The 19,326-nt window shown below is 39.2% G+C and overlaps 1 pseudogene; it reads right to left on the reverse strand.

Annotated features, from left to right (window-relative positions):
• Positions 1–2,142: 2,142 nt before the first annotated feature.
• Positions 2,143–18,866, reverse strand: LOC129562810 (zinc finger protein 639-like; annotated as a pseudogene).
• Between the last annotated feature and the right edge of the window lie 460 nt (positions 18,867–19,326).

A 19,326-nucleotide genomic window follows, 5' to 3' on the forward strand; every position in this document is an offset into this window, starting at 1 on the left:
ACTTACTTTAGAACTATGACTCTATGTCTCTCATTTTATAAGCTTTTCCACTACTATGCCTACCTGTAGTCAAACTACCAAGAAGGAAAGTGAAAGAACTTAGTCAAGTTTTCAATAATAAAAAACAATCAATCAAACAATTAGCATTAAATATAAAGTTATTAATGACATCAATTTTCTGTTTTTTTTTTTTAATATACACAAAATGTCTTTTTCTTTTAAGTTTATACCATAATAAATGCCTCATAGATAAGTAAAACAAAATTACTTTCCTGAGTAACTATTCAATCTAATTACTGAGCTCAATTTAGAGACTGTAAATTTTCTTAACAAAAGGAAAGGTCATGAATTAAGAAATAAACTTTTGTAATCTGGTACTTTTATTCCAATTAATAAAAGCAGGTAATAAGTAAATATTGAAAGAATAAATTAAAAATTATGAAGAACTAAAGAGCCTCTTGATGAAAGTGAAAAAGGAGAGTAAAAAAGTTGGCTTAAAACTCAACATTGAGAAAACTAAGATCATGGTGCATCTGGTTCCATCTCTTTGTGGCAAATAGATGGGGAAACAATGGAAACAGTGACAAACTTTATTTTTTGGGACTCCAAAATCACTGCAGATGGTGATTGCAGCCATTAAATTAAAAGACACTTACTCCTTGGAAGAAAAGTTATGACCAACCTAGACAGCATATTAAAAAACAGTGACATTACTGTGTCAACAAAAGTCCATCTAGTTAAGGCTATGGTTTTTCCAGTGGTCATGTGTGGATGTGAGTGTTGGACTATAAAGAAAGCTGAGTGCTTAAGAATTTAAACTTTTGAACTGTGGTGTTGGAGAAGACTCTTGAGAGTCCCTTGGACAGCAAGGAGATCCAACCAGTCCATCCTAAAGGAAATGAGTCCTGAATATTCATTGGAAGGACTGATCCTGACGCTGAAACTCCAATACTTTGGCCACCTAATGCAAAGAAGTGACTCATTTGAAAAGACCCTGATACTGGGAATGATTGAAGGCAAGAGGAGAAGGGGATGACAAAGGATAAGATGGTTGGATAGCATCACCAACTCAATGGACATGAGTTTGAGTCAATTCCTGAGTGGCGATGGACAGAGAGGCCTGGTTTGCTGCAGTCCATGGAGTAAAAAAGAGTTGGACATGACTGAGCGATTTAACTGAACTGAACTGAACTGAACTGGTGGCTTAGATGGTAAAGAATTTGCCTGCAATGCAAGAGACTTTGGTTCAGTCCCTGGGTTGGGAAGATCCTCTGGAGAAGGGAATGGCTACCCACTCCAGTATTCTTGCCTGAAGAATTCCATAGACAGAGGAAACTAGCATGCTACAGTCCATAGTGTTGTAAGGGACTGGACTGAGTGACTACATTTTCACTTTTTCTTTTATCTTTCTTTTCTTTTTTTGACCCTCGATGTTTACGGAGTTTGTCTTTCAATGAAAGAAATCATTTTGTTAATTACAAAGAAATGTATTATTACACTTAAATGCAATTAATATAGGTATTCTTCAGTATAATATAAAAGCAAAAGCATCATAAAACAAATAAAATGAATAATGAATCCAAAGACTTATTGGAGATGCTGTTGTTGTTAAGTGACTAAGTTATGCCTGTCTGTGACCCCATGGACCGCAGCATGCCAGGGTTCCCTGTCCTTCATTATCTCCCTGAGTTTTCTCAAACTCAGTTGGTGATGCCATCCAACTATCTCATCCTCTGTTGTCACCTTCTCCTCCAGCCTTCAATCTTTTCCAGTATCAGGGTCTTTCCAATGAGTCAGCTCTTCACATCAGATAGCCAAAGAATTAGAGCTTCAACTTCAGCATCAGTCCTTCCAATGAATATTTAAGGGTGCTTCCCTTTAGGACTGACTAGTGTGTTCTCCTTGCTGTCCAAGGGACTCTCAAGAGTGTTCTCCAGTACCACAACTTGAAAGCATCAATTCTTTGGCACTAAGCCTTCTTTATGGTCCAACTGTCACATCTGTATATCCTGGAAAAACCACAGTTTTGACTATATGGACTTTTGGCAGCAAGGTGATATCTCTGCTTCTCTTTTTTTTAACATTGCCAAAGTAGTCGAATTTATTATTTCACATCAACAGTATGGAATTTAAAGAGAACAATCAAGATGTCTCATAGACTCGAAATTGACTTATTAATTCCCTTTCATTTCCAAACTTCATCAAGCATTCACTACATTTATGAGGTAAATCAGCCAAATGTTTATGATCTAGATGAATTTTAAAATCTTCAGTCTCTCCTGTTGAATATTCAGAGTATTGACATAAGCAAATCCCTGCAGATAAATGTGATTTAAATGTTTGCAATATTCTAGCATACTTGAGAAGCCTTTCCCACAGTCATCACAAACATGAGGAAAAAAATGTAATATGTTCAATAGCAACATATCTGTTAGCATTTGTATGAAGTCTACTCCGAAACCCACATACTTGACTAACAAAGAAGTTTTTACATTTGTCAAGTGTGATTTTGCTTAAAAGGCTCTATTGTCCATGTTCTCCATTGTTATACTTATTTTATTAATTAACTGCATGCTCATTTACCACATGGCTATGCAAGTCTTCTGGATCATTCGCTTCATGTTCACAGAACAGAAACAAGTACTGTTCATCACAGCTGTGCTCCTCGAAATGCAGGTAGAGTTCCCTGCTCTAGGAGAACTGTAGGTCACAGTTCTCACACACATAAAGGTGATCACTAAAATGGGTGTCTGCAATGTGACAGCTGAGGGTCTCAGAAATTACTCTTTGTGTTTTATTTATTTTAATTAGAAGCTAATTACTTTACAATATTGTAGTGGTTATTGCCATACATTGACATGCATCAGCCATGGGCGTACATGTGTCCCCCATCCTGAACCCCCTTCCCACCTCCCTCCCCATCCTATCCCTCAGGGTCATCCCAGTGCACCAGCCCTGAGCACCCTGTCTCATGCATCCAACCTGGACTGGCGATCTATTTCACATATGGTAATATACATGTTTCAATGCTTTTCTCTCAAATCATCCCACCCTCGCCTTCTCCCACAGAGTCTAAAAGTCTGTTCTTTACATCTGTGTCTCTTTTGCTCTCTTACATATAGGGTCATCACTACCATCTTTCTAAATTCCATATATATGCATTAATATACTGTATTGATATTTTTCTTTCTGATTTACTTCACTCTGTATAATAGGCTCCAGTTTCATCCACCTCATTAGAACTGATTCAAATGCATTCTTTTTAATAGCTGACTAATATTCCATTGTGTATATGTACTACGGCTTTCTGTCTTATAAACATAGTATTTACAAATGTAGGGATCTTCTTCATGCAGTTTGGATGTTTAAACAGAAGCTGGTAGAGAAACTTTCTCTGCATATTCAGCACACTATTGAATCAGTACACTTTATGCTTCAAGATCATATGCTGCTTTAAATCAGAAAAATATTTCCTGTTGGACTCATAAAGTTCACATTTATAGGGGCCACTGCTATTAGCTCTCAAGAGTTGACTCACTGGAAAAGACTCTGATGCTGGGAGGGATTGGGGGCAGGAGGAGAAGGGGACGACACCGACTCGATGGACATGAGTTTGAGTGAACTCCAGCAGTTGGTGATGGACAGGGAGGCCTGGCGTGCTGTGACTCATGGAATTGCGGAGAATCGGACACGGTTGAGTGACTGAACGGAAATGAACTGAACTGAACTGATCTGATAGACAGAGTGCCTGATGAGCTATGACCGAGCGACTGAACTGAACTGAGCCCACTCCTGCTGGGTAGTCACATTCAAATCTTGGCTCTTGCCAACAATTTTGCAAGGTTTAGCTGGTGACTCTTCATCAGTTTGGTCTCAGAGAATGTCAGAGGATTTGTTTTCTGTCTCTACATCATAATCGTCAGAAATTTCATGCACTTCTGTGGCAACTGGAACATCTTCAGTAGTGTGAACTTCTGTGGGGCTCTCTTCTTGAGTTTGCTGGTGGGCTGATTCAGGAGAGCCAAACTCTTCATCACGGATTTCAATATCAGCAGATTTTTCTGTAGGAAAGGCAGTGTTGTCTATAATTCTAAGTACGGACCAGGAAACAGGTCCTGATTGATTGATTGATTGATTGTATTGATTTCTGTTTCTGGCCTTGATTCCATCTGTAAATTTTGGCAAGTCATCATTTGATATCTCTATATCTGAATCATCATCTTTGTTGTCAAAATATTTTGTCTGGCTGTCTCATAGAACAAACACGGTAACAATGATCAAAGAAAATTCCACTGAACCCATCTGCAATTCTGCTTATTCCAGAGGAATCTGAATAAGGAGAAAGATGTAAAGTCTTCCTTTTTATTTTTGTAGGATATTCATTCGTATCTTTTTAATTTGCTGTAATGTTTAATACTAAAGTGAGGAAAAAATAAATTACAAAGAAGTTTCCACAGACGGTAAAATATGTACTCCACATCGGTGCCACAAGCCTTAGGGACCTGCCAAGAGGGCAGGAGGATGAGGAGGTGAGAATTGGGGCCTAGGAGGGACCATAGGCCTCCGGCCCTGGGGGTAGTCTGGTGGCCCATGACCCCTACAGGCACCTTCGTACCAATACGGGTCCCTTCAGGGCATGTCTCTGCTTTTTAATACTCTATCTACGTTAGTTGTCATATCTTTCTTTCAAGGAGCGAGTATCTTTTAATATCATGGCTGCAATCACCATCATAGTGATTTTGGAGCCCAAGAAAATAAGTCTGACACTGTTTCCATTTTTCCCCATCTATTCGCCATGAAGTGATGGGACCCAAAGCCATGATCTTAGTTTTTGGAGGGATGAGTTTTAAGCCAGCTTTTTCACCCTCCTCTTTCACGTTCATCAAGAGGCTCTTTAGTTTCTCTTGCTTTCTGCCACGAGAGTGGTGTCATCTGCATATCTGAGGTTGTTGAAATTTCTTCTGGCAATCTTGATTTCAGCTTGTGATTTATCCAGCCCGGCATTTCATATGATGTATTCTGCATATAAGTTATATAAGCAGGGTGACAATATACAGCCTTGACATACTCCTTTCCCAATTTGAAACCAGTCCATTTTTCCATGTCCAGTTCTAACTGTTGACTCTTGACCTGCACATAGGTTTCTCAGGAGACAGGAAAGGTGGTCTGCTTTTCCCATCCATTTAAGGAATCTCCACAGTTTGTTGTGCTCCACACAGTCAAAGGCTTACCGGAAGTAGATGCTTTTTCTGGAATCCCCTTGCTTTTTCTATGATCCAGGATTCTTTATCTCTATTGAAGATAAAACTCATTATCAAATTGAAAGTTTGTTTCATATCAACCAAATATTTCCTAATAACTGATACAAACATATTCAATGATTTTAGAATGAAAGAAATAAGGAATTTCACATTCCTAACTTTAATAATCTCCTTGAGGCTACTTTTGCTTTCAAAATAAAGGACTGTATAGACTAAGAAGAGGAAGGATAATAAAAATATATAATAAAAGGCAATAATAGTAAAGATAATTTTTAAACTTCAAATAAAGTTTACCAAAATGTTACATTAAATTTTACTTCAAATAATTATGTACATCCTTCTAGGTTAGATTATAACAATGGTCCAACAGTACAATTACAATGTATCCACATTTATGTGGTTCTTTAAAAAAAAAAATCACAAATCAAAAGTCAGTAGCAGTTTTAAGACCAGAAGGGAAATATACAGTTGGAAATTTCAGTCTGTTAGGGTTAAGGAAGACTGACCAGTTCTATAAGTATACATGGACTCATGCTTAATGACCCCAATAATGACACTAGTCTTTATAGAACACTTCATCTTTAGAGTGTTTTCCCAACCTTCTCTAGTTAATCAGTCAGTCAGTTCAGTTGCTCAGCTGTGTCCTACTCTTTGCGACCCCATGGACTGCAGCATGCCAGGCCTCCCTGTCCATCACCAACTCCCAGAGTTTACTCAAACTCATGTCCATTGAGACGGTGATGCCATCCAACCATCTCATCCTCTGTTGTCCCCTTCTCTACCTTCAATCTTTCCCAGCATCAGGGTCTTTTCAAATGAGTCAGTTTTTCGCATCAGGTGGCCAAAGTATTGGAGTTTCAACTTCAGCATCAGTCCTTCCAATGAATATTCAGAACTGATTTCCTTTAGAATGGACTGGTTGAATCTCCTTTCAGTCCAAGGGACTCTCAACAGTCTCCTTCAACACCACAGTTCAAAAGCATCAATTCTGCACTCACCTTTTTTTATACTCCAACTCTCACATCCATACATGACCACCATCTAGCCTTGACTATATGGACCTTTGTTGGCAGAGTAATGTCTCTGCTTTTTTAATATGCTGTCTAGGTTGGTCATAACTTTTCTTCTAAGGTCATAACTTTTCTTCCAAGGTCATAAATTTTCTTCTTTAGATAATGAGGATAGAAAAATCCTGCTGAGCCCTTCAATGATTTCCAATAACATTTCTGTCATACGGAGCCTCCCTAAAATCCAAAATGCATTTGCTTTTTTAAGAACTTAGCAACAATTAATTAAACCATGTAAAACTTTAAGGGGCATATCATCTGAACAACTTTCATTGCCATGAAATTCTCTGTATTTAAGATTTATTTCCTAAGACTACCCTTGTTCCTTCTCATAAGTTTTAGTAATCAACTGGTTTTGCTTTGATAGTTTATAGTCCAAACTTATTTGACCTGTGTAAAAGGAAGGATACAGAGTTTATAGCTATAACTCACACACAGATTTCAATCTATAAAAAATAAAAAATGTAACAAGATTTTTTAAAATTTTAGTACAAGATATTCAATGGCTATTATATCTCCCAAATAATGATCTGGCTCAATGACATTCTTGAGGGGAAAAAAAAAGTTTATTTAGTTTATGTGCATTCTTTTTTTTCTTTAGGGAGAGTACTCATGTTTTCCTAGGCTTCTTTATTTGTTTGCTTGTTATGAATGTTATTCAGTCTCTCTCTAAGCTCTTGTTTTCTCAGTCAACAATCTGATTAGAGCCAGACAATGTCTGTCCCAGAAAGATAAGAAATCTGCCTAGCAGAAAATTAAGGAATCTTAGTTCCAAGTGAGGCTGTCTTACTCACTGAAGTAATGAATTAGAAGAAACAAATTGGAAGTGAGAGGACAAATGGAGATTTCTAAATGAGTTTTCCCATCACTATGGCTACTAATAGAACCCTTGCTTTTTCAAAAAAATTATCGGGTAATATATGTGCTGTGATACATATCCACAATGACCAAAGGCACTGTAGAAGTAGAAAAACAGAAGCTTAAAATAATCAGAAAAATAATAAAAAACATTTATCAAAGAAGTCACTCAAAGACGTCTTTCTTCAATGTTCTAAACAAAGAAAAACATTTCGCAGATAAAGGAAATTACAAAAGGCTTACCCTTTCCTTAGAAAAGTTTACCAATGATTAGGTAGTACAACTTGGAATGTGAAGCCAAGTAGTACATCTTGGAATGTGAAGTCAAGTGGGCCTTAGAAAGCATCACTACGAACAAAGCTAGTGGTGGTGATGGAATTCCAGTTGAGCTATTTCAAATCTTGAAAGATGATGCTGTGAAAGTGCTGCACTCAATATGCCAGCAAATTTGGAAAACTCAGCAATGGCCACAGGACTGGAAAAGGTCAGTCTTCATTCCAATTCCAAAGAAAGGCAATGCCAAAGAATGCTCAAACTACTGCACAATTGCACTCATCTCACACGCTAGTAAACTCATGCTCAAAATTCTCCAAGCCAGGCTTCAGCAATATGTGAACCGTGAACTCCCAGATGTTCAAGCAGGTTTTAGAAAAGGCAGAGGCACCAGAGATCATTGCCAACATCCGCTGGATCATGGAGAAAGCAAGAGAGTTCCAGAAAACCATCTATTCTTGCTTCATTGACTATGCCAAAGCCTTTGACTGTGTGGATCACAATAAACTGTGGAAAATTCTGAAAGAGATGGGAATCCCAGACCACCTGACCTGCCTCTTGAGAAACCTGTATGCAGGTCAGGAAGCAACAGTCAGAACTGTACATGGAACAACAGACTGGTTCCAAATAGGAAAAGGAGTACGTCAAGGCTGTATATTGTCACCTTGCTTATTTAACTTATATGCAGAGCACATCATGAGGAATGCTGGGCTGGAAGAAGCACAAGCTGGAATCAGGAATCAGTTCTAATGAGGTGGATGAAACTGAAGCCTATTATACAGAGTGAAGTAAGCCAGAAAGAAAAACACCAATACAGCATACTAACGCATATATATGGAATTTAGAAAGATGCAAATGATAACCCTGTATACGAGACAGCAAAAGAGACACAGATGTATAGATCAGTCTTTGGGACTCTGTGGGAGAGGGTGAGGGTGGGATGATTTGGGAGAATGTCATTGAAACACGTATGTTGTCATATGTGAAATGAATCACTAGTTCAGGGTCAATTCATGTTATAGGATGCTCGGGGCAGGCATGCGGGGATGACCCAGAGGGAGGATAAAGGGAGGAGGGAGGTGGGAGGGGGGTTCAGGAGGGGGAACTTATGTAAACCCGGGGTGAATTCATGTCAATATATGGCAAAACCAACCAATATAATATTGTAAAATAATTTGCCTCCAATAAAAAATAAATTAATTACAAAAAAAAAGATTGCTGGGAGAAATATCAATAATCTCAGATATGCAGATGACACTACCCTTATGGCAGAAAGTGATGAGGAACTCAAAAGCCTCTTGATGAAAGTGAAAGAGGAGAGTGAAAAGGTTGGCTTGAAGTTCAACATTCAGAAAACAAAGATCATGGCATCTGGTCCCATCACTTCATGGGAAATAGATGGAAAAACAGTGGAAACAGTGTCAGACTTTATTTTTTCGGGCTCCAAAGTCACTGCGGATGCTGATTGCAGCCATGAAATTAAAAGACGCTTACTTCTTGGAAGGAAAGTTATGACCAACCTTGATACTATATTAAAAAGCAGAGACATTACTTTGCCAACAAAGGTCCATCTAGTCAAGGCAGTGGTTTTTCCCGTGGTCATGTATGGATGTGAGAGTTGGACTGTGAAGAAAGCTGATCGCCGAAGAATTGATGCTTTTGAACTGTGGTGTTGGAGAAGACTCTTGAGAGTCCCTTGTACCACAAGGAGATCCAACCAGTCCATTCTAAGGGAGATTGATCCTGGGTGTTCATTGGAAGGACTGTTGCTAAAGCTGAAACTGCAATACTTTGGCCACCTCATGCGATAAGTTGACTCACTGGAAAAGACTCTGATGCTTGGAAAGGTTGGGGGCAGGAGGAGAAGGGGACGACCGAGATTGAGATGGCTGGATGGCATCACCGACTCTGTGGACATGAGTTTGAGTGAACTCCGGGAGTTGGTGATGGACAGGGAGGCCTGGCGTGCTGTGATTCATGGGGTCACGGAGAGTCAGACACGACTGAGCGACTGAACTGAACTGAACTGAGGTAATACAAGATCTGTTCTCTCCATAGGGTTTCATTCCCCAAAAAATTAGGGAGAGATTATAGAACAATTCTGCGATTTATTCCACCAAAATAGTGTAACTTATGGTCTCACTAGTATTTTAGCTAGGAGAAGCAATAGAGGATATTTCAGTTCAGTTCAGTTGCTCAGTCGTGTCTGACTCTTTGCGACCCCATGAATCACAGCACGCCAGGCCTCCCTGTCCATCACCAACTCCCGGAGTTCACTCAAACTCATGTCCATCGAGTCAGTGACGCCATCCAGCCATCTCATTCTCTGTCGTCCCCATCTCTTCCTGCCCCCAATCTTTCCCAGCATCAGAGTCTTTTCCAGCGAGTCAACTTGTCGCATGAGGTGGCCAAAGTATTGGAGTTTCAGCTTTAGCATCAGTCCTACCAATGAACACCGAGGACTGATCTCCCTGACAGGAATTAACTTACTTGCTTTTGTTTTTTTGGTGTGTGTGCATTTTTGCCCTTTTTTTTTTTTTTTGAGATAGGAATTTAGTTATTCTAAGGAAGCTTTGGAAATATTTTAATCTGTTTCCTTATCCAGACTACTATGTCCTTCTGGAAGGATGGATTTCAAAAACTCATTTCAAATTTTCCTTTTTGGTAGAGCTGTATTGTCTGCTGAAATAGATACCAAAGCAAATATTGTACAATATATAAACTGAAAAGGGTTTTTTGTTTGTTAGTTTTCCAACAGAATTATGTTTTAAGTCCAACTCTACCAAATATTATTTTTGTTATCTTAGTAAAGCTATTTAACACCTATCTATAAGCCTTTATTTTCTCATGTATGAAATGAAATAATAAAGACTAGTTTGCAGTGACTTTGAAGATTAGAAAATAAAAGACATGGTGCTTATCACATACCTGGTCATACTAAGTACTCGTAAGAAATCACAGTGGCTTTTCCTGCTGTCTGTGGTTGTGGTTCTGTGGAACAACCTGGTTCTTTTCTTCCAATAGATAGCAGTCTACTTATAAACACAACAGAAATAATTAAAAGGTAGTATTAATTTAATCAAAATAAATTTCTCAGAATATATATATTTAGAGCAATTTAAATATAGTGATCCAAAGATGGTTATAGTTGGAGTGATGGACCAGACTGAACTTTAAAAGAACAGTCCATTTATTTTGACAACCAGATGAGCTTGTAGAAATAAAACATGAGCAAAGCCTTAAAAAATAAGATTGGGAAATACTAAAAGAATTTGAATCTTTTTAAAGATAAATTAAACTTATGGAAAGCTTGAATGTCGTGGTGTTTAGTAAGAACTTGATCCTGACATAAGGAATATTCATTTGATTTTTTTTTTTTCTTAGCCATAAAGCAATAGTATAGGATTAGGATTTTTAAAAGTTAATTTTCAAGGCCATGTGTAGAATGAATTAAAAGTGAGAGGGAATGAACACGGGGAGAATTACGTGAATTGAAAAACATTTGGAGAGGAGGGAAGTTGTGGTACTAGAAACAGAGGACCAGATACAGAAGATATTTCTAAGGGTGGATCAGTAGAAATGAATGGACTAAACATCTAAAATGAATGGGTTTAATGTTTCCATTGAGGCGTCCTTTTTATTTCCATTCATACAATTCTTGCTTCTAACTCTTGCTTGATCTGTCTCTTTGGAGAAGGAAGAGAATAATAAACAACCTCATCATTTATATCTCAGGTCTTACATCCACATTCTTGGCTCTCAAAATATAAAGGCCAGGTTTATAAATCAAGTGAGAGAGAAAACATATTAGAGTGTGGGAATAAGTGCTTTTCAACTTGAGTTGAACTAGTGACAAGATATAGTGGCTCTGTCATAGGCGGCTATAAAAACAGAAGACTTTAAGGTAAGAATAGTTCACTGTTCAAACACCATATCTTGGATAACATACCCAATGGCATTCTAGTCATATAAAACAACTAATGCATTTAATATAATTCTTCCAATAAACAGAATTGATATATATTCTCTAGTTTGTAAGACATAATACCAGTGAACTCATTAGAATCTTGAACTTCAGTTTACAATTCTGATTTATAGAAAAAAAAATTTTGTTAGCAGGAAAAAACATTTCTTCAAGCATGATTTTACATGAAAACTTAATTAAAACAATCAAAACTGTTCTCATGAAGTCAGGAGGATGGTCTCAGTGTCCTGACAGTACTGCTCCCCTCCCCGAACAACTGCAGGATACACATATTATCAGACCTCAACATCTCCACAGAACACAGTTTGAAAACCATGGCCTCAATGGATCTGAGGTGTTGTTGAGCCAATATTTATGACAAGGTTGGGTATGAGGGCCCACAATGGAATTGTTCTCTCTGTCAAATTAATTTTACGGTTAAAATATGACCTTGGATTAATTTTAATTTTAAAATGCGATCTTGGACTACTCTGAGTTCTAGGCCTAGAGTACCAAAAAACCTGGTACAAGATGAAAAAGCACACACACACACAAATCACTCACCCTCTCATTTCAACTGACATATTTTTTTGGGCTCCAAAATCACTGCAGATGCTGATTGTAGCCATGAAATTAAAAGACGCTTACCCCTTGGAAGGAAAGTTATGACCAACCTAGACAGCACATTAAAAAGTAGAGACATTACTTTGCCAACAAAGGTTCGTCTAGTCAAGGCTATGGTTTTTCCAGTGGTCATGTATGGATGTGAGAGTTGGACTGTGAAGAAAGCTGATCACCGAGGAATTGATGCTTTTGAACTGTGGTGTTGGAGAAGACTCTTGAGAGTCCCTTGGACTGCAAGGAGATCCAATCAGTCCATTCTAAGGGAGATCAGTCCTCGGTGTTCATTGGAAGGACTGATGTTGAAGCTGAAACTCCAATACTTTGGCCACCTCATTCGAAGAGTTGACTCACTTGAAAAGACTCTGATGGTGAGAGGGATTGGGGGCAGGAGGAAAAGAGGGCGACAGAGAATAAGATGGCTGGATGGCATCATCGACTTGATGGACATGAGTCTGAGTGAACTCCAGGAGTTGGTGATGGACAGGGAGGCCTGGCGTGCTGTGATTCATGGGGTCGCGGAGAGTCGGACACGACTGAGCAACTGAAGTGAACTGAGCTGAAGGTGCTAACAATCAGTTTATATCATTTTTAAAACTTCTTTTGGTTGGGTTCATATACATGCAACTTGCTATTAACTACCAGTTCAGCGAAAGAATTTTTTATTCATGTGAGTGGCAAATATGTCTCCTATATTCAAGGCTAGGTAACAGAAAATGGTAAGAAAGACAAATGAGGAAGATAAGAAAAAATAAAATAACACAAAAAATTACAGTTTAAATGATAATTTTCAATGCATAGTCTTACATAACCCTTTCAAAACACTCAAAAATAACACAACATTATTATTTCCATGTTATAGACAAGAACTTGGAAACTGAAATTTAGAGAGGAAATGAAATTTGTTCAAGATCATGTGACTAGAAAATGGCAAAGCCACAGGTCACACAGAATTGCATTTTGAGTTCTCAGAAATGGAGAAAAAGACAAAATAAGATGCAAACAGACACCTAAAGCATAATTTTTGAAATGAAAAATAATTCTAAATATTTGCAAAATATATCCAAAATATTTAAACAGCTTTTTAAAAGTCAACAGTAGAAAAGAAAACAACCCAATTTAAAAATGAGCAAAATATCTGAACAGATATCTCACCAAAGAAGATGCTGCTGCTGCTGCTAAGTCACTCCAGTCATGTCCGACTCTGTGCGACCCCATGGACAGCAGCCCACCAGGCTCCCCGATCCCTGGGATTCTCCAAGCAAGAACACCGGAGTGGGTTGCCATTTCCTTCTCCAATGTGTGAAAGTGAAAAGTGAAAGTGATGGTAAATAAGCATACGACAAGATCCTCAACAACATCTTACATTGTTAGAGAATTGCAAATTAAAACAAGGAAACACCACTACACAGCTGTTCAGTTCAGTTCAGTTCAGTCGCTCAGTCGTGTCCGACTCTCCGCGACCCCATGAATCACAGCACGCCAGGCCTCCCTGTCCATCACCAACTCCCGGAGTTCACTCAAACTCGTGTCCACAGAGTCAGTGATGCCATCCAGCCATCTCATTCTCTGTCGTCCCCTTCTCCTCCCGCCCCCAACCTTTCCCAGCATCAGAGTCTTTTCCAGTGAGTCAACTCATCGCATGAGATGGCCAAAGTACTGCAGTCTCAGCTTTAGTATCAGTCCTTCCAATGAACACCCAGGATTGATCTCCTTTAGAATGGACTGGTTGGATCTCCTTGCAGTACAAGGGACTCTCAAGAGTCTTCTCCAACACCACAGTTCAAAACCACCAATTCTTTGGCGATCAACTTTCTTCATGGTCCAACTCTCACATCCATACATGACCATGGGAAAAACCATAGCCTTGACTAGATGGACCTTTTTTGGCAAAGTAATGTCTCTGCTTTTTAATATACTATCAAGGTTGGTCATAACTTTCCTTCCAAGGAGTAAGTGTCTTTTAATTTCCTGGCTGCAATCAGCATCCGCAGTGATTTTGGAGCCTGAAAAAATAAAGTCTGACACTGTTTCCACTGTTTTTCCATCTATTTCCCATGAAGTGATGGGACCAGATGCCATGATCTTTGTTTTCTGAATGTTGAGCTTCAAGCCAACCTTTTCACTCTCCTCTTTCACTTTCATCAAGAGGCTTTTGAGTTCCTCTTCACTTTCTGCCATAAGGGTAGTGTCATCTGCATATCTGAGGTTATTGATATTTCTCCCAGCAATCTTGATTCCAGCTTGTGCTTCTTCCAGCCCAGCGTTCCTCATGATGTACTCTGCATATAAGTTAAATAAGCAAGGTGACAATATACAGCCTTGACGTACTCCTTTTCCTATTTGGAACCAGTCTGTTGTTCCATGTACAGTTCTGACTGTTCCTTCCTGACCTGCATACAGGTTTCTCAAGAGGCAGGTATATAGGTTAAAACCCAGAACACTGACAACACCAAATACTGGTGAGGATATGGAGCAACAAGAACTCTGATTCTTTGCTGGCAGGAATACAAAATGGTAGTTTCACTTTGAAAGACAGTTTGACAGGTTCTTGCAAAGTTAAACATTGTGTTACCATAAAATCCAGCGATCACACTCCTTGGTACATACCCACTTTATTTTGAAAACATAAAATTCTAAACTTGGATAATTATAAAAGATTTATTCAAATTTGCCAAATCAACCAAGATGTTCTTCACTAGGTAACAGATAAACAAATTGTATACATCCATACAGAGTGACAGTATCCAGCAATAGAAAGAAATGAGCTATCAAACCACAAAAAGATATAAGGGAGCAACAAATGCGTATTACTCAGTGAAAAAAGCCAGTCTGAAAAGGCTTTACACTGTATTCTTCCAGCTACATGACATTCTGGAAAAGGCAAAATTATAGGGACTGTAAAATAATCAGTGGTAGCCAGAAGTTCTGGGCGCAGGGGTCTGGGAGGAAAAACAGGTGGAGCAACAGCGGATTTTTAGGGCCATGAAATTATGCTATATGACACTGTGATGATGAGTTTATGGGTATATTATACACTGAAAGGGCAACCCACTCCAGTATTCTTGCCTAGGAAATCCCATGGACAGAGAAGCCTGGTGATCTACCAGTCCACGGCATTGCAAAAGTCAGACATGACTGAGCACACACACACGCTCACGCACACACACACATACATTTGCCATAACCCACCGCACATACATCAAGGGTGAACACTCCGTTCCGTTCCGTTCCGTTCCGTCGCTCAGTCATGTCCGACTCTTTGCGACCCCGTGGACTGTATGTAGCCTACCAGGCTTCTCCGTCCATGGGATTCTCCAGGCAAGAATACTGGAGTGGGTTACCGTTTCCTTCTCCAGGGGATCTTCCCGACCCAGGGAGAACACTAGTATAAACTATATACTTTATTTAATAAAAGTAAAAAGAAAGGAAAAATGAGAGAAAGAAGAATGCAGAGAGAACAAGTAGAAAAAAGCAAGTCGGAACAAAGTCAAGAAGGCAATGGCTAGAAGCATCAACACTAATCACATAACTTTCTTGGCATTAACATGTGACTGTCATTACATTTGTTCAGTTAATTATTGTCACGTCATACTTTTCTTTACATTTTCCCTTTCCTGTTTATGAACCTTCATATCGAGTCTTCTTCAAACTAATCATAACCCACCTCCGAATCAATCCTTGTCTTCACATATCAGATAATGCGGCAGACTATTCTTTGTTACAAGGACTTAATGACCTCCCACTTCATTAACTTATACTTTTCATAAGTAATGATTTATCCATTGGCTCCCTTAGAAAGAAAAATGCACAGACAGACTTAAGAGGCACATGCACACACACACAGGTAAGCTCAAATGCTCCCACACATACACTTGACAAGAACAAGTCTTCTGCTTTTTACTATAACACCCTGACTAAACCTGACAGCAACATCCATAGAGAAGTCTCCCTAAGGAACAGGAAAAGTACAAAACTCCAAAAATTTTTAAATATAAAAATAAAAAAAGGGACAGGTGACAATTCGCTCATCATGACATAATCAGCACAACCATGCTAAAAAAAAAAAAAAAAAATGAATTGAAAGTCTGAGTAGGGAAATACTGCATTCTGCGGAGTTTTCAAGTAGGCAACTAGCCCTTGAACTTAATTCTCAGTTTAATGAACCTCCAAATAATTGAATAAACGATAAACAGCCCAGGAGTATCGGGGATGGGAGAATTAAGGGAGAGCCACGATTTCCCACAATCCATCTAGAGAACAGAGGAGGGGGAAGAGGAGTTAAGAATGAAGGTGAAAGGATTAATATTCAGTGTTATTTTTATTGCAAACATCAACACAAAGATAATGAATTCTGGGCCCGACTCCTGAGATGCAGGTTACCTCCGTCCAGGCGAAGGAGGCATGAATAATTAATAATCCACTTCAAAGTTCACAACCCCCATCTCCTCCCCAAGGTAGTCATCAAGAGAGGCAACAGCCAGCTAATGGGAGGTGTGCTTCGTACATCTCATGTAAATTGAATTACCTCTGCCTCAAGGATTTCTCTTCTTTGCCAGCTTAGGAAGCAGCGGGTTCCCTGAACTCCTGGAGAGAATGTTTAGCCCCCTTCAACCACAAATCAGCCACCCAGTCTTAGCCTCTTTAAAAGTTCAGAACATCATAGGGGTCTGGCTGTCAATCAGTGGTTGCATTTTTCATTCAGCTCCACAGAAGCTGGAAAGTTACTTCTGCTAGAGATCCAAGTTTGTTATCAAAAATCCAGTGCACAATATATACACAGATCTAACTTACCTGTTCACCTAAATCCAAGAAAGACAGTCACTGCATTTGGGGAAAACATTTAAAAAGCCAGCTTTCATCAGTAATGACCAAACAAATATCAGGCTGAATGCACTTAGCAATTTTGATGTATATTCCTCTTCCTAGTATCACAGTTTCAGACATGTGTGTACATAAGTGTTGTTTCAGAAAATGTATTAAAAATAAGGATCCTGGACCCCACTCCGAGAAGCTCTGATTAAGTAGGTCTTAGGTGAGGCTGAAGAATCTGTGTTATACTAAAAAGAATCCAAGTGATTGTGATACAGGAATTCCTTGAACTAGATTTTAAGGAACAAATATCGGGTACTGACACACTTAGCATCCATGGACTAAATATTCTCAGTTTTTACTCTTTTATCAAACCTCAATTTCAGTGTCATATGGAACATATCTGAGGCACCAAATTGAAACCCATGCACACTATAAACAGCAGCAAGTCAGTAAGCTAATATGTTGCACATCTCAAGATAGCTTTGTTTTTATCTGTTGATTTTTTGCAACGATCCTCACAAGATGGCTTCCCCTTCCTTCCCCACCGAAAGGGAAAAAAAAAAACCTTCCCTGGAAAACAGTCATCAAATAAGTCAGAAAGCTTTCCAAGACATTGAAAAAGAGAGATACATAACAATTTGCTGGGAAAACAATACAGAGTAATTGAGATGAACTCATGAAATCACTTCTATAAGATTCTCAGCTACTGATCAGAGACAAATAAGAGAATAAGAGAATTTGCATGTATACACACACACACACATATATACATACACATTCATACACACTCATTCATATTCTGCCACTAAAAAACAGGGTTAGTGAGAAAATCAGTTTCTTCCTGGAAGGTCTAAGCTTTTCATCTAGAAAATAAGGTTATCAGACTAATTCTCTGTGACACAAACATCTATGATTTTATTTCAAAACTTTGCCTAACTCATTTGTAGTGCCTATAGTAGTGTTATTCACTTTACCGTCATTCAGTTCAGATCAGTTCAGTCACTCAGTCGTGTCCGACTCTTTGCGACCCCATGAATCACAGCACGCCAGGCCTCCCTGTCCATCACCAACTCCCTGAGTTCACTCAAACTCATGTCCATCAAGTCAGTGATGCCATCCAGCCATCTCATTCTCTCTCGTCACCGTCTCCTCCCACCCCCAATCCTTCCCAGCATCAGAGTCAACTCTGATGACTCTGATGACTCCAGTGAGTCAACTTGTCGCATGAGGTGGCCAAAGTATTGAAGTTTCAGCTTTAGCATCAGTCCTTCCAATGAACACCCAGGACTGATCTCCTTTAGAATAGACTGGTTGGATCTAGTACCAATATTTTTTTGTTGTTGTTATTTTTGAGCTATTTATCTTTCATACATTTCTATTTGTGTTTCCAAACTACCCATCAGTATATACTTAAAGTATACACAAGGATACTTACATATGTAAGGTCTTTTATACTAGACTTCCAAAAGCAAACAGTTGGTACACTCAAAGTAGGTATCTTGAGGAGAGTTTAATAAGCTACTTTATAAGTGAGGGCGTTTGTAAGGAGATCTCGATGAGCTGTGCAGTAACCCGGGGTTAGCAACTGCAGGAGAGCTGTCATCACCATTAGGAATGAAGGGACCACGGGACAGTGGACAGCACCTCCTGCCAGGACCTGTGCTCTCTGGTGGAGGGAGGCAAACAACCCGTGGAACTGCAGAAAGGAGATAAGGAACTGAACCCAACTCCTTCTCCCTCCTGCTACCTGCCTACTAGTGCTTCCCACTGTTCAAACCAAATCAGAGGTCAGAGGACGAGAGAGCCCTTGGATCGAATCCAGAAAGGTTGGCATCTTGGGGCACAGAGCATGGTGAAAACGTGTGAAGAGTGATGCTTGAGAGAAGAAAAGTGGAAAATTATTATTTCTTCTGTAGAAGCCAACCTGAAGTTTCCGCAAATTCCTACCTGCTTAATGGTTCTCTGAGTCACCACTGGGTTCAGTATCCTGTTAAGTGGATGGTTCATGTTGCCTTATAAAGGTTATTCTATCTCTATTTCACATCACCTCAGACTTGGAACTTGGCTGCTTTCCCTTGATTCCTGCAAAGCAACCACTCGCATGAGGCCTGTGTGCACAGGACAGACTTTACCTGGTTAGGGAAGCAGGGAGATTTAGACACAACCATGCAGTGAAAGTTTGATGTTCCTATTCTCCAAAGACTCCATCATTCCCTCCAGTTCCAGTCTGGGTTCCAGTTTCTGGCCAAGTTTTGGACCACTGTCCTACCCACCATCAAATCCTAAAGAAGGATTCATCTTAAAAAGCGGTTGAGGGAAACTTAGAAACCTTGTAGTCCTCAAGCTCTCCTCACAGAATTCAGAACATTTCACCTGCTTCTGTACCCTCCCCTTATCATAGCTACCATCCTGCTGCACCACTAGACTTCAGATGCATTTTTTAAAGGTTTTTAATTTTATTTTTTCT

The sequence above is a fragment of the Moschus berezovskii genome, chromosome 9 (assembly GCF_049115385.1).
Source record: "Moschus berezovskii isolate FMDL1 chromosome 9, NW_MosBer_1.0, whole genome shotgun sequence".
NCBI lineage: Eukaryota > Metazoa > Chordata > Mammalia > Artiodactyla > Moschidae > Moschus > Moschus berezovskii.